The sequence below is a fragment of the Heterocephalus glaber genome, unplaced genomic scaffold, assembly GCF_053883595.1.
Source record: "Heterocephalus glaber isolate CG9 unplaced genomic scaffold, H.glaber_assembly_v1.0 deba00001537, whole genome shotgun sequence".
NCBI lineage: Eukaryota > Metazoa > Chordata > Mammalia > Rodentia > Bathyergidae > Heterocephalus > Heterocephalus glaber.
The window spans coordinates 3,047,192-3,060,949 of NW_028258332.1; positions in this window are offsets into that span (position 1 = coordinate 3,047,192).

Genomic DNA, 13,758 nt, shown 5'->3' on the forward strand with positions numbered 1-13,758 from the left:
GAGCCGGGACAGGGCCTGACCGGCCTAGTCCGTGTGTGGACACCTCGTGGTGCCATGCTCTGTCAGAACAGACTGCCACAGAGTCGCTGTGGGCCTCAGGAGGAGGAGTGAGAGGCTCCCAGGGCTGGACTGAGGTGCCCCACCCGACCTGCCAGCGGTGCCCCCATAGCTGCCTGCAAGCTGTGATCACTCGCACGGTGAGACCTTTCTTGCATCCACGATTCACTCCACACAGAGCTGCAGACGTAACTTTTAGAATTCCTCACGATATGTTAAGTACTCTGAGGGGGTGAGGCCAGCACAGTGTAGGAAATTGTGTAAAAGAAGCCGAGATGCAAGGAAAGAAAAGCAGAGCCACAAGACCCTCAGAGCTGCACGCAAGATAAATAAACATCCAGCGTGTGGGCACAAGGGCGCCTGCGGACATCACAGAAGAGTTCAGTGCGATCATATAACTGTCACCTCCAGAAGGCAGGACTTGATGCATGAGCGAGTCCGGGTATGAGCCCTTGATTCATGCTCGGTGCATGACATTCACCCCTGTTCCTGCGCCAGTACTCTTAATTTAAGAAGCTCGTGTGTCAGGGGCCCCGTGAGAGACTGCAGCTGCTGTGCCGCACCCTCCTCCCTCCCAAAGCTCCCTTCTCCCCTCGTTCCCTCCCGCGCCCACAGGACAGGCAAGCCTGGGCTCCCTGTGTGAGTGTGAGGCGTGTGCACGTGTATGTGTGCCTTCCCCACAAGCAACTCCCGGGTCTCCATAGATGACCATCTCCACAGTGCCCGACACTCTCAATGGGGGCGATTTTATACTAAATCACCCAAGGGTGTGCAGCCCGAGGGAGCCATGTGGGTAGTTTTTCCCAAAGACTGACAAGTGGGAAGAAAGAAGGTTGAAAGGGACTCACGCTGGGCTCCAGCACGGGTTAAGTGTGTCCGGGACAATAGAGGGGAGGCGGGTTTTAGAAGAATTTATTATCAGCCTTCTAACAGCGTGACGCTCTGCCATGGTAAGGAGCAATGCTTTCCAAAGTGTTCCAGAGATCTCTGTCCTAAGTAAAAGGTCGTGAAAGAGTCAGGACAGAGAAGGATGGAGGTGAGGCAGCGTGTGCGGTGGCCTAGAGCGAAGGTGTGGGGATCCAGCGCTGCTCCCCAGGAGGCGGCGTCCAGCCCTCGGCCCTGTTCCTTCTGCCGTGAGGGCTGTGCCCAGATGTCTCCGGAGAGCCACTCAGAACTGGACTTTTGCTGGGTTTTAGTTTATTTTCTCGTCGTTTTCCCCAGGAGTGTAACCAGACCTTGTTTTGAAACTCATGGAATTTGGTACTCAGTGCATTTGATCTGAAAATGCTGTCCCAGTGCTCAGGACCCCACGCTGGAGCTGGACTCTGGGTGTCCATTGCCTGGTGACTCGACACTCTTCTGGCCAAAGCCTTGCAGTGCCCCCCAAGCCTCCAGTTAGGGAGAGGGAGAGGTCCAGCTACTGCGGTGAATGGAAAATCTCAGGGCCCTGGGGCAACTGAGCCCCGCTTTGCAGAGCAGGGTTTCTCACACACACAGCAGGGGCAGACCACACCAGCCTCTGGGTCTGCAGGGCGGATCTCTCCGGAGATCCCGCCTGCCTGATCCTTCCAGCCCTGTGTCCACGTCATGTTTCTCCCCAACATCTGGTGGCACCGTTCTGTTTTGTTTTCCATGGATTCACATTGCTTTGCTTTTCAGAGGTTTTCACCTACACGGGTTCAGTTCCTCAGCACAGCCTGAAGAATGCATGGGTTGCTCTTGAGGGCCTTTTACTGTTCCCTTGAATTAGCAGACTTTGTGAAGTGCTTGCTGTCTGATTAACTGGGAATGCCGGCCACGCGGTGTCTGGACGAGGGCCTTGCACTTCTCTCTTGGACTTGAGCAGTCCATCCGTGGTGGGCTTGGCTCAGGGCGATGAACACTGAAGGCATCTACACCACTTTCTGGGCTCCCAGGAAACCCCACACCCGCTCTGGTGGCCCAGGGGCCTTTATGCTCATGCCATGTGTGTCCTGCTGAGGGACACTCATTCTCAGAGCCGGCAGGCTTCAGCAAAAGGGGGGCTAGAGAGAGAGAATGAGCTTTTGAGGAAAAGAAATGTTGACCAGAAGAAAACAAAAGTCGCATTTTACACAAAGAAGGAATCTGAGAAAAGCTACCTGGAGAAGCGTGCTTGCTAAATATTAGTTACCCTGAGAAGAAAGGCCAGGGTAGGGAAGAGTGGAAGATGAAGGCACAATTGAGGCTGGGGTCTGTGAAGGCTTCTCCAGCCCCAGAGCCCTGTGAGCATCTCAGAGAGGAGAGTAGATGGAGATTACTCAGAACCAGCCAGGACAGGAAAGAGCTCAGCCCTGCATATTTCAGTCTAAGGAGCCAGTGGATTCCTCCTCGTAGCCTTTAGCTACCTTGATTTGTCTTCTGTGATAGCAAGGAGACAGCCTGATACAAAGAGGAAGGCCGGGCATGTGAGGAGGTGGACCCCTTGCTCTGGGTGACATTGGAGTAGAGACGCAAGGGCAGACATGAGACAGGGAGATTCGTGCCCTGGGCCAGGCAAAGGAGGCGCCAAAGGAGAGTGCTGGCCACAGAAGTTGGAAGAGAGGAGGCAAAGACACGCTTAGAAAAAGAACAGAGGCTCTAGAAGCCTCGGTGGTGGAGTGGGTGGGAGGGTGGGAGGTTGGCCCGGGTTTCTGACTCGCTTAATGATGGATGGAAGCACAAACTGGGGAGGAGGAGGCCCTGCTTGGTCTTTATTATTTGAGTTTGAGTTATTGTTGAGGATTTAGGTTTCCCATAAATAAAAGCTCTCTTCCCTACTTGAGCTTGGAGTCGATGGAACAATGAAAGGAGCCATCAGTCACCCGGAGACTGTGAGAATTACTCTCTTCAGGGAGGCAGACTTAGGTGTGGAGTCAGGTGGGCTCCTCAGCACGCCTCCCTGTGCAGTGCAGCACCCGGAACGGTGAGAACATAAATCCCTGCAGATGCAGGAGTCCCTTGAGGACACGGAGCACTGGGGCCCCGCGTGGCCTGCCAGTTCTGCCCACGCTTGCTGGTCAGGAATGGGAGGGGTGGGACATGGTCCCTAAGGCAGTCTTGTCATCGGGACGTGCACAAGTGTGGCCTCCTCTGGAGTGGTCAGGGCCCTGTGCCACGCGTGCTGCTGCTGGTGCAGAGCAGGCTGACACATGTGTGTGTGCCTGGAGGCGCCCTGTGTTGTGGGTTCATGAGAGAAAATCTCCAAGGGGCATGGGCTTCCCTTGGGTGGGGATTTTCCTGAGGGGACAGCAGACGTTTGCAGCTGCCTACAGATGGGGCACTCAGTCACCGCACTGGAAAGGGAGCCCTCAGAGCACAGGAAGCCCCTTATGAGACAACACTAACACCAAAGCTCAAGGAGAACGAGGTAGCAGAAGGTCCCGAAAGGCCGCAAGGTTGAGTGATAAGAAAACACAATAAATATCAAACACTGAAAAGTGATCCATTCCAGGGAGCAGTGGAAAGCACCCTCAGGGGTCAGGTGTGGGACTCATCCAAACAGAGCCAGGGCAGGAGTCCGGCAAAGGCAAAGTCCCGGGAGGTCAGCAAGAGACCAAGTGCAGGGTCCCTGGAATCCACAGCACCCTGAGCCTCCTGAGCGTGCAGCTGGTAAATACCAAGCGTAAGCCCTGGACAGCGCCACCTGCTGTGGGATCCAGGAAGAACACAGCTCCCCCCAGAGAGGCTGCCTGGGCTGAGGGCACAGGGAAACCACTGCATCTCAGACTGTTGTCACTCCTTTTCAAAGTTTGCTCTTCGGGACCTGGAGCGTCCAAAGGCCCCTTGAGACCAGCAAACAGATCTTTGAAAGTGCACCTCACTTAAACCCAATTCTAAGCGAAGGTGTCTGATGTCTGCTTTTTATAGTTGATAATCCACCAGAACGAGGCCCCTCAACTGTTACTAAAAGCTTGGAAAATGTTGGTAGAGATCAATAAAATGGTATCTGGTAGAGAAGTCTGAAAAAAAATAAGATCGCCATTTCCATAGAAAATGTAAAGGTAAGGTTAACATTTCTGTCTCACTGTGTTTTTAACTTTTAGAAACGTCTGTTGTTGTTGTTGTTGTTGTTTGTTTTCGTACCGGGGATCAAACTCGGGTCCTTGCGCTTGTGCAGCAAATGGAGAAACCACTGAGCTAAATCCCTGGCCCTATGTGTTTTTAACTTTTAAAATTTAATTTTAATCAAATTCAAACATGGTTGAGATATATATTTCAAAGAATAATACTGAACTCCTGAATAAATGTAAATCAAAAGTAGCCCTTGTGAGCTGATATTGAAGTGGGTAGGTTTACACCGTGTACCCTTGCCTAAAAGATTAAATGACGATTGCCACTTTTAAATGCTCGTTTTTAATAGGACACGTTTGCAGCCCAGAATGATTGCACGCACGGTGGGGAGCGGCACGTGTACTAGCTCATATTCATTCTCACTTCGCCTCCTTCCCCTCCATGCTCCCTCTTCCTGCATCTCTCGCTTTCCTTCCCATTTGCAAAAGATCGATCTCCCTGCATCCTGCTATCTAATGACTGCAATTTTCATAAAAATCCAAGCAAATGACACGTCTTCACTACTAGCCCTAGAGTAGAAATATACAGGTGTAGGTCAAATTATCTATAAAGTATACGTCGTGTCCACTGAGATTTATATATCAGTATCATTTTACAATTAGTTCCATCTTTAGCTATTTATCCTACTGAATATTTTATAGATATTGCAGATATTTTCTTACATGCAATGGGGGGGTCTCCCAGGAGATATTGGAATTTTACCTGGGATATAAATAAACTCCTATCCACCACTGTCGTATCAGAATACCTGCCACAAGAGGGCACACAACTGTCCACAGACGGCTTCCTTTGTGTACTTGGCTTGTTTAGTTCGACCCAACCTTTTTCCTAGTACGTACTGATAGCAAAGGCTCAGGAGACTGAAGCAGGCAGTTCGTGGATTCTAGGAACCCAAGAGTATGATTTTAAAATTTATAAAGTAGCATTTACTTTGGGGAATAAAAATCCCACAGAAGAAGTACGAAGTCACAGTGGTCACAGGGGAATCAACCACAAAGTACCAAAGGAGGAACTGAGAAAGATGGGCCCCATCAGAGCCAGTGGGTACGTCCTGAGTGGAGGGCCAAGGGGACCATTTCCTAGGATTCTGTCTCTCTCAGACCCACTGAACGGCCCAAGAGCAGAAGAGCTATGGAACAGAAGGATGCCTGTGCCTCTTTTAGAAAACCTGGTCATGACCCTAAAACTGTGCTGTCCAGCAGTTTCTAGCACCTTCTGTCTGCAGCACTTAAGGTTCCTTGTTCACTCTTCCTTGGAATTTAAAGGTTAAATGAAGGAAAGGAGTAAGGAAAGGCAGGAACAGCTCCGGCTCTGGACCTGACACTCTATATATTTATACTTAATTACTGGAGGGACGGTGCCTAGCAGGGCACTGGCTTCCACACTGCGTAACAGGATGCTTATCACATCACTGATCACAGGTGTGGTCCTCTACTGAGTTCAACAACAAAACCAGAGAAACCAACACCAGCTGAGAGTTGTGCCCTTGACTCGTTTTACCCCTGCAGCTGCTCTCCAGGGGACTGTCACTGTTCTCGTTTTAATGTGGAGAAAATGAAGAGCTGGGGATGCGAGTGACTTGCTCAGGGTTTCTCCTCCGGCTTGTGGGAATGGAGACAGACAGAAGCCAGTGTGGGGTTGATAGCGACAGGATCCAGGCCAGTAGGCGAGGCTGGAGAGGACATAATAGAGATTTTCTAGTAAACATGAGCACATGGCCATGCTTCTCTTCAGCAGCATCACTACCTTGCGCCGTGGAGATGCCTTCTGCTTCTCGTGTTTATCAGTACGTTCTGGGGGGGTGCAGGGTAATCTGCTCGTGCTCCCCTCCCGACACTGTCACTGTGGACGTGAGTGATGGGAGGGCTTCCGACTGCTTCCTTCCTGTGTCTTTCTACCCTCTCAAACCCGCAGAAGCAAGGGCAGGGCATGTTTAAAATATTAGCAATGGAAACCAGCACCATAGGATGAGAAGTGTGAATTCCTAGCTATTTGGAATGTGATTTCAAGCACATATGAACTGCTCCAGGGACTCAGCACCCAGCACTCCTGGGTGCCAAGCAGGAGACTCCAAAGAGCTCTGCCTAGTTAAATCTGTCCCAGGGAATGAGGCTCTTGCTTACAAGCTGAGGAGCATCTCCTGGGAGCAGTAAGGATCATATCCATGTCTGGCGAGAAACAGCTGGAGCACTGACCCCCTTCCACACAGGGGCTGAGCTGGTCCTCTATGTGCAGCAAACAGGGCTAATGGCACCGGGTCTTCATGCCCCCAAAGATAGAAACAGAACCCTTGGGATGTTTAGAAACATGACTGAGTCCTACTGAAGGAATTCCCTCATTTCTGATTAAGCAGGAAGTCGGTCACCTTCTCCCCTTTTGTCCACTTCTCTCTGCCGTTAGCACAAGGGATTTTTGTGCTTCCATTGCAAGGCCTGGGGGCTCACAGGGCTTTTAAAAGTGGGTTTCTGGGTCTCAGCCCCAGGGAATCTGACTCGCCGGCCAAGTGGGCCCCCAAGAGTGATTTTTGAGGTTTTTTTCTAATTCTATTATCCACTGTTTCTTCCGAATAACTTTTCATTCACTTCTTCTTTAATCATCAGTGTAGGGTTCACAGGTCGATTGCTTGAAACAGCCAACACACTTCAATGTTTCTCCCCTAGATCAGCCATCACCACTCACCTGGCCTTTGCCATTAAACCTATTTTCTCTGTCAATTATTTCTACCCCTTTCCTTTAGATATTCCTTGAATTTCCATCCTGCTAAAAAGTATGAGCAGTGATATTTACAGACTCAAATACATGTGGTGTGTCAGTCTGATAGTTCTTCCACACACGCGTTTTTCCAAAGTGTCTCAGGTAAATCATGCCACTCCTTGGAAATGAAACAATCTCCCCATGGACCCAACATTCCTACCTTTATTACTGCTGTCATCTTCCTAGAAGTTGGTCTCTTCCTCCTAAATTCCCCTCGAGGAAGAGTTGCAGTAGAACATTGTGCAGTTGCATAGGTTGAAGGACACACGGTTTAGAGCATGTGGAAGTATATTGTATGTCCCCGTGAGGCTTATAAATCTGTTATAAGTATTCATCTTAGTTTTCTCTACAGAAAATGGTTAGTTCATCCCAAATGGGTATGACTATCCTAGGCCTATTGTTTCAGAACGGGGCTGCAATCAATACATAGCCCTGGGAAAGTGGTTATTAATTTATTTTGGAAATGCAGTCACTGACCACAGATTATTTCAATTAAACCATGCCTGTCCCACATGTTGTGTGCTATTTTGTTAGGGAACTGGTTCTTTTGGAGGTGCCTCCTACTGCTAAGTTTATTGGAGAGGGCTTAAACATTCAGTCTCTGAAGAAATCTTCTGGGTTATATTTATGCACCTGGTTTCAGCTGGGAAAAATTTCATCCTCCAAGTGCATATTTGAGGCTAGATTTTTTCAGCCATCACAACCAAAAGGTAAAATATGTGTAACATCATCTCTGGGCATTAGCACGGAGAAGCAGAGTGGGTCTGTGGTTTAACCAGAGCAAGAGTACAGTTGAAGTCCCACTAGCAGAGAAACAACCGTCATAAAAACTGCAGCCGTGCTGCTAAGGTAGGGAAAACAATAGGCTTTCCATTTTCCAATGAAAATAAACAGAACTGATGGCTGTTCCAGCCCCCAGTGTGCATGTGTGCTTTCGTGCATTTGAATCTAAGTTTAGGGTCATTCAGCTCATCTGCCTCTGAGGTTCATACGTGAACTTGCCTGCCTCCTTCATGACCAAGTGTTGGTCAAAAATAACTTCCTTAATTAGGTTTCTTTCCTAAACTCTACTTCTAAGAGTGATATTTCACATATTCTTATAGTCATTAAAAAAAAATAACCAGGTGCCTGCAGCTGGCCCAGGGAGAGCTTTCTCCCTCTCTGCCCTGCCCTGTGCTGCCCACAACCATGCCTGCAGGTAAAAGGGAGGGTCAGCCCCTAGGTGAGCACCTGGCCATAGTGTCCCCTCCCCTGAGGTCCTTCTGCCCAGCGTGTGACATGGTCTTGCACTCTGGCCTCCCAGCCATGGAGAAGGTGGAAGCTGTTCTGCAAGGCGTTGCCTGGGTCCCTAGGAAGCAGCGGCTGTTCAAGATGGAGTTAGGGGAGCACCACCTTACACCCTCATGGCCCAGAGGTCTTTAGGAGAGGCTTAGCGACGTGCTCACAGGACCAGAGCACGTGTGTGATGAAACCTGCTGGAGTGAGAATTCACCTGCAGGAGTCCCCTGCTGACTAGCCATTGCCACTTTCCTCTTGTGGCTGGTAGTATTGAATGGTCATGGACATTTTAGGGATCAGTAGTGGAGCTGCTTTAAGGACAGTGGCATCTCCAGTTTGCAGACCCTCCCAGCTATAGCTCCATTGCCCTGAGCTGTCCCTACCAAGGATCTATGACACACACAGAAGGACTGATGGGGTCCTGTGATAGGAGTGTGTCCCAGACGTGCTGGCACCAAAGCTTTGAGAAGGGAGGAAAACTGAATTTTAAAATAGATGACCTTAGAAGTTAGTGAATGAGAATGACTATGCCGTAAAAACTGTCACCAGATTTCTTCAGTAAAATAGATGTTCCCATGGGAAAGATGGGCTTGGTACTCAGAAATACAGTAATAGATTTTGTTCACTTTTCATGGAAATCTGAAGAAATAGACTTTTAGCAAGAAAGTTGAAGCAAAGAATAAAGTATTCTGCTAATTTTGCTATAGAAAATATACCTGGACATGGCTGTCATTTAAAAAGACAGAGAAAGAATGTGAACTCAAGACTTATAGGAAACTGTAATGGATGACTAGCAGCTCTGTGTGTATATGTTCCATTTAGATTGTAATGGACTATGATTTATTCTCATCGAAAACAAATATTTTTCTTGTGCTAAGTCCTGGGTGTTGGAAAGAGGACTCAGGCTACCCGAGCTGAGTGGGAAAGGCAGGGCAACTGCAGCCCCAGGCCAGGGACCAGCACTGGAGCCCACTGCTCCTCCTGCCTCCTGCTCCTCCTCCCAAGTCCCTGATGTCCAGGCTCCAGTGGCGTGGTGGGACTCCTTCCTCAGTTGCACATTCTAGCTCCTGTGGTCACCATTGCTCCTTTGCTCACAGAGGGGCTTTGGTCTGCACTGCTCAGAAGTATCCCAGCCCCTGAGTGCTCTCCAGTCCCCTGGCTAGGTGGCAGAGCCTTCTGTAGGACCAGGCATGCTGCCCTTGGAGGCCGTCCCAGTGCCAGCTGCTTGGTCTCCAGCCAGAGCACTCCTGCTTCTTCCTTGCTCCCTCTCCACACCTGACGACAACTCCCAGCTGTACGTTCCGCAGTCTCCTCTCTCCCATCACCACAAGGTTCCCAGTCTCTGCAGCAGGCTGGTGGGAGCATCTCCACCCTCAGGACTTGTGCTCTCTGCTTCTCACACAGCTCATGCTGCCATCAGAGCAGCCTGGGTCCTGTCGCCCTGGGACATGTTGGCTGGAGATCCTGATGGCAGGGACAAGGTGATGCCCTCAGCTGTCAGAGCAGGTGCAATGGGTGGTTTGTCTGTGTGCCACACAATGACTCTGTGGTTTGCAAACTTAACATTGCAATTTTTTCTGGACCCCTGATCTGGTAGCAATGCCTCAGGAGAGGAAGAGACCAGCTTTCCCACTGAGCTAAGTGAGAGAGGCTGTGTCTACCCTAAGGCCAACTGTGCCTGAAGGCAGACTCCACGCTGCTTCCCAGACACAGACGTAACCTCTGGGATCACACCCCGGGTCCTCAGCTGTTATTTTCCAACATAGTTCGTCTCCAGCCTCGTATCTCCTTCCCGCCCATCCAGCATCCCTCTTTGGGTCTGCTCTTCCAGGCTTTTTAATTTCCTGCTTCTCTGTATCTCATCTCTTGTGACTCCACAATGCAGGCCTTAATCATGCCTCCTGGTGCATCACTGTCCAGCCCTCCTCAAGACAGAAGAGAAGCGGAGAGCCGCCCCTGCTTTCCAGGGCCTCAGTTCCCAGCAGCAGGATAAACACTATCCTATCCAGACCCAGAAAGACCCCTTTGTCTTGCCTTGGGACATTTATGTCACCCCTCGTGTATCCACACACATCATCTGTTTGCCCACATCTGGGGTTTCCTCTTCCACAGCCCTCCTGAGCAAATCTCCACAAATTTATGAATTTCTATTTTTTTTTGAAAGACACAGTGGCCCAAATTGCAGAAAGCAGAAGGATTATTCTGGAATCAAGTGTGATTCCAGTGAGGATTTTGAAATACTGGGTGTGGGAATTTGTGGACCCTTACTTGGCAATTCTCTGCCTCAGCACATACTGTGGTGCCCATAGGGAGGGTTGCGGAAGACTGGTCAGCCTGGTGTTACAGATATGGGCTTTGAGCAGCATGGTCCTGCTCCACACATGGGGCAGTTCTGGATGAGAGGACATTTGAAACCCACATTTGGAACATTTGTGCTGGGGGAAAGGAGGTTGACGTTTCCAGTAGCTCTTCATTTTCTCTCTTTCCCAGAGACCATGAGAGTGGCCTGCCTTAAATATTGTACCCAAATGTAAACAGAAAGAGGAGGAAAAACTCTTGTAAAACTTCACTATGAGCACTCTTGATGTTAATTCCTAAGCCCAACAGGAGAACTTAGGAAATATGCATTGCAGAGACCTAATGCAAACATTATTGAGCAGACATCAGTTATTTTTGTAAATCCACAAAATGGTACAACAAAACACCCTGTTGTGTGTGATGTGAACAAGTTTCCTCCTGTAGTTACCTGACTACAATGTGACACCTGCTTTCCAATGTCAGTATTTGGTGGTGACCCTTCTGTCCAATGCATCTCCCAAACAGGTGACACCCAAGGTGTTACAGCAAAGTGTGACAGCTCAGCATTACAGCCAAGCGTTACAGCCAAGTGTTTCAGCTATTTGAAGGTCTCTGGCAGCGAAGAAGTCCAGCAGCACTCAGAGAGATGGAGGGATTCTATATTACACTGGCGGACTCAGAGGAGTTCATGCTCCAAAGTCTGAGCCCTGAACAGAAATACAAGCAGCCTTATATAGAGATCTTTGGGGTAGTGGCTGGCCCACCTACCAAGTGAGCATGTTCATTGAGGTTGATGAGTGAGGTTAACAGAACATTATTGAAACCTTAGGTACAAACATCATGCAGCACAAACAGTTATATTGCTGTGCAGCACAAACACATTGCTGAAACAGAATGTTTTGATACATTGGGCAGGAACATCATGCAATACCAATGATTACATTGCTTTATAGCACAAACAGTTACATTGCTTTAACAGAACATCCTATGGCAAAAACTTCGGAATGGGGCTTGGCAACTGGCCTGCCTTGTTGTGCATTATTTCTTTATCAAAGGGACAGTGAGTAGTTTGCCATTATAACAAAGTGACTGAGATCAGGGCTCAAGCTGAGCAGATAAGTGAACTTCCAAGCCAGGAGAATATAATTAAAAAGCAGAAAGACACATTTGCTTCAAATAGCACTGAATCTCCAGGCCTTCACTTCCACACTTACTTTATACACTGGGCTCCACAGTGTTGGTGCACTACAATCTATATACAAGAGTAAGACACTCCTTAGAATATACACAGTAGCCTTTATTACACATCCGGATGTTGCATAATTGGGAGCATAGCATACAGCCTTTAGACTGACTCAGGCTTAATTCGCTCTTCCCATTCCACCCTTCACAGCCCTTCCTGGGGCTCAGGACACAGTGTGAAGATCCAGCTTGTCTCTGATTCACCTCCAGTCTCTCAGTGAACCCTTCCTGTGTGGCGATGTCCTGAGCTCTGTCCACGTGAGCTCCCTCCTCACTTATTCACCCTGCTGAGTCACCATCTACACCATCTCTTCATCAGAGGGGCCAGGGAAGATTGCAAAAGACAGAGTAAAGTACAAAGCTAAGGAGGATCGCTGATTTTTCTGTAACTTCAGTGGCCATTTGGAGAGCTGGAACCTAGCTCCAGTTCCAAATACCTCCAGGCCATGCTGTCTACACTAATTCCCCTGGGTTCCATGAGATGAGGGTTGTAGCAGTGTCCCCATTGTAGGGAGAGAAGAAACAGCAGCTTCCAGGGCTTTGCTGCTCTTCACCCCCACTTACACTTTCAAAATGGGACAAGTAACGGTCACCAGTGGGCAGGGTGTGGAGAGGACTCTTTTCCATGAAGAGAAAAGGGCTGAGTCTTGGTGTAGAGGATCAGACAGCTGCATTGGCTGGACACAGAGTACACAGGAGTAAGGTGTCACCCTACAGAAGCCTTTGTTCCCTGCACTCAGGTGTGAGACAGAAGCTAGCATCTCTCTTTGTCCACCTGGGCTCAGTCCACCCCATGTGGAGGTGGGCCATGTCTTTACTTAGGGACCATGTGAGTCCACACAAAGGGATATGCTGACCCATCCACACTGCCCCATGGCCAGAGGAGAGGATGGAGCCATCCAGGCAGAGGCAACTGTGAAGATGGTCTCTCCTGGGGGTCAGGGCTGGGTTCTGCCCACCTCAGGGTCCATAGTGACCCCACAAAGCTGTGCATCCATCAGGTGCCAGGGAAAGTACATGGACATACCCTGGGGAAGGTCATGAGCGTGGCCTGGGGGTGGTGTCACTCACTGACCACAGCTCCATTCCATGGCCACCCTGGCCTCCAAGCAGCTGAACCAGTGCCATGAACTGGGGACACAGAAACCTGTCCAGGCCAACATGTGCCATGGAGCAAGACCTGAATCTCCTCATCTCATTTTAAGTAGAAATAACCCTAAAACAATGGATATGGGAAACAGAGATGATAGAAATATATAGAACGTCGTTAACTGAATACTTTAAACTTGGAAAAAAAGATATCTGAGAAAGAGAGAAACATAACAAGATAGAAATAGCAACAAATAAAATGGAACCTTATTAAGGTAGATTAAAATCAATATAGTACTCTTTAAGGAAAATTACATAAATATAAACAATTTTGCTCATCTACTTATGCTAGGTTACAAACTTTTGCTTCACCAACTTTCCTTTGTAACAAATAACTATTAGGCACCATCCCCCCGGAAAAAAACCATGGCTGTTTGTGAGTGAGGGCTCACTGTAGAAGAGGTGCTTAGCCACACAAGGGTCTGGAATGAGTCCTGATTAAAATAGTGGTGTTTAACTTTTCCAGAGTGGCTATTGCTTCAAAATTGTGCAATAGAAAATGATGACAAAAAGATACTGCCCATTTCTTAATGATGCTTAAAATGATGCATAAAATGACACAAAACCAATGGAAAGGAAAAAACGTATTAACTCAAATTTAGGCATAGAATTCTCTGGCTGCCCATGTTGTCAGTAATCATGACCTGTTCCTTTGTCCACACAGAGGCTGGGGTGGCTCTGGGCCACAGGCCACGTGGTTTGAGTCATTTCCTACTGGAGCTGATGGCTTTGGACCATCCAGCGAAGGCTTTCACCCAGTCCCCCTGTGCCCTCAGCCATGTGTTTTTGCAGGACAGACGTGGTCGGGGTGAGGCCAGAGAAGCCCACGCCTCTGGCTGTGTCAGCAGCACGCCCTCAGCAGCCAACAAGCAGACTCTCAGGGACACTGTAGGGCACACTGGCATCCTG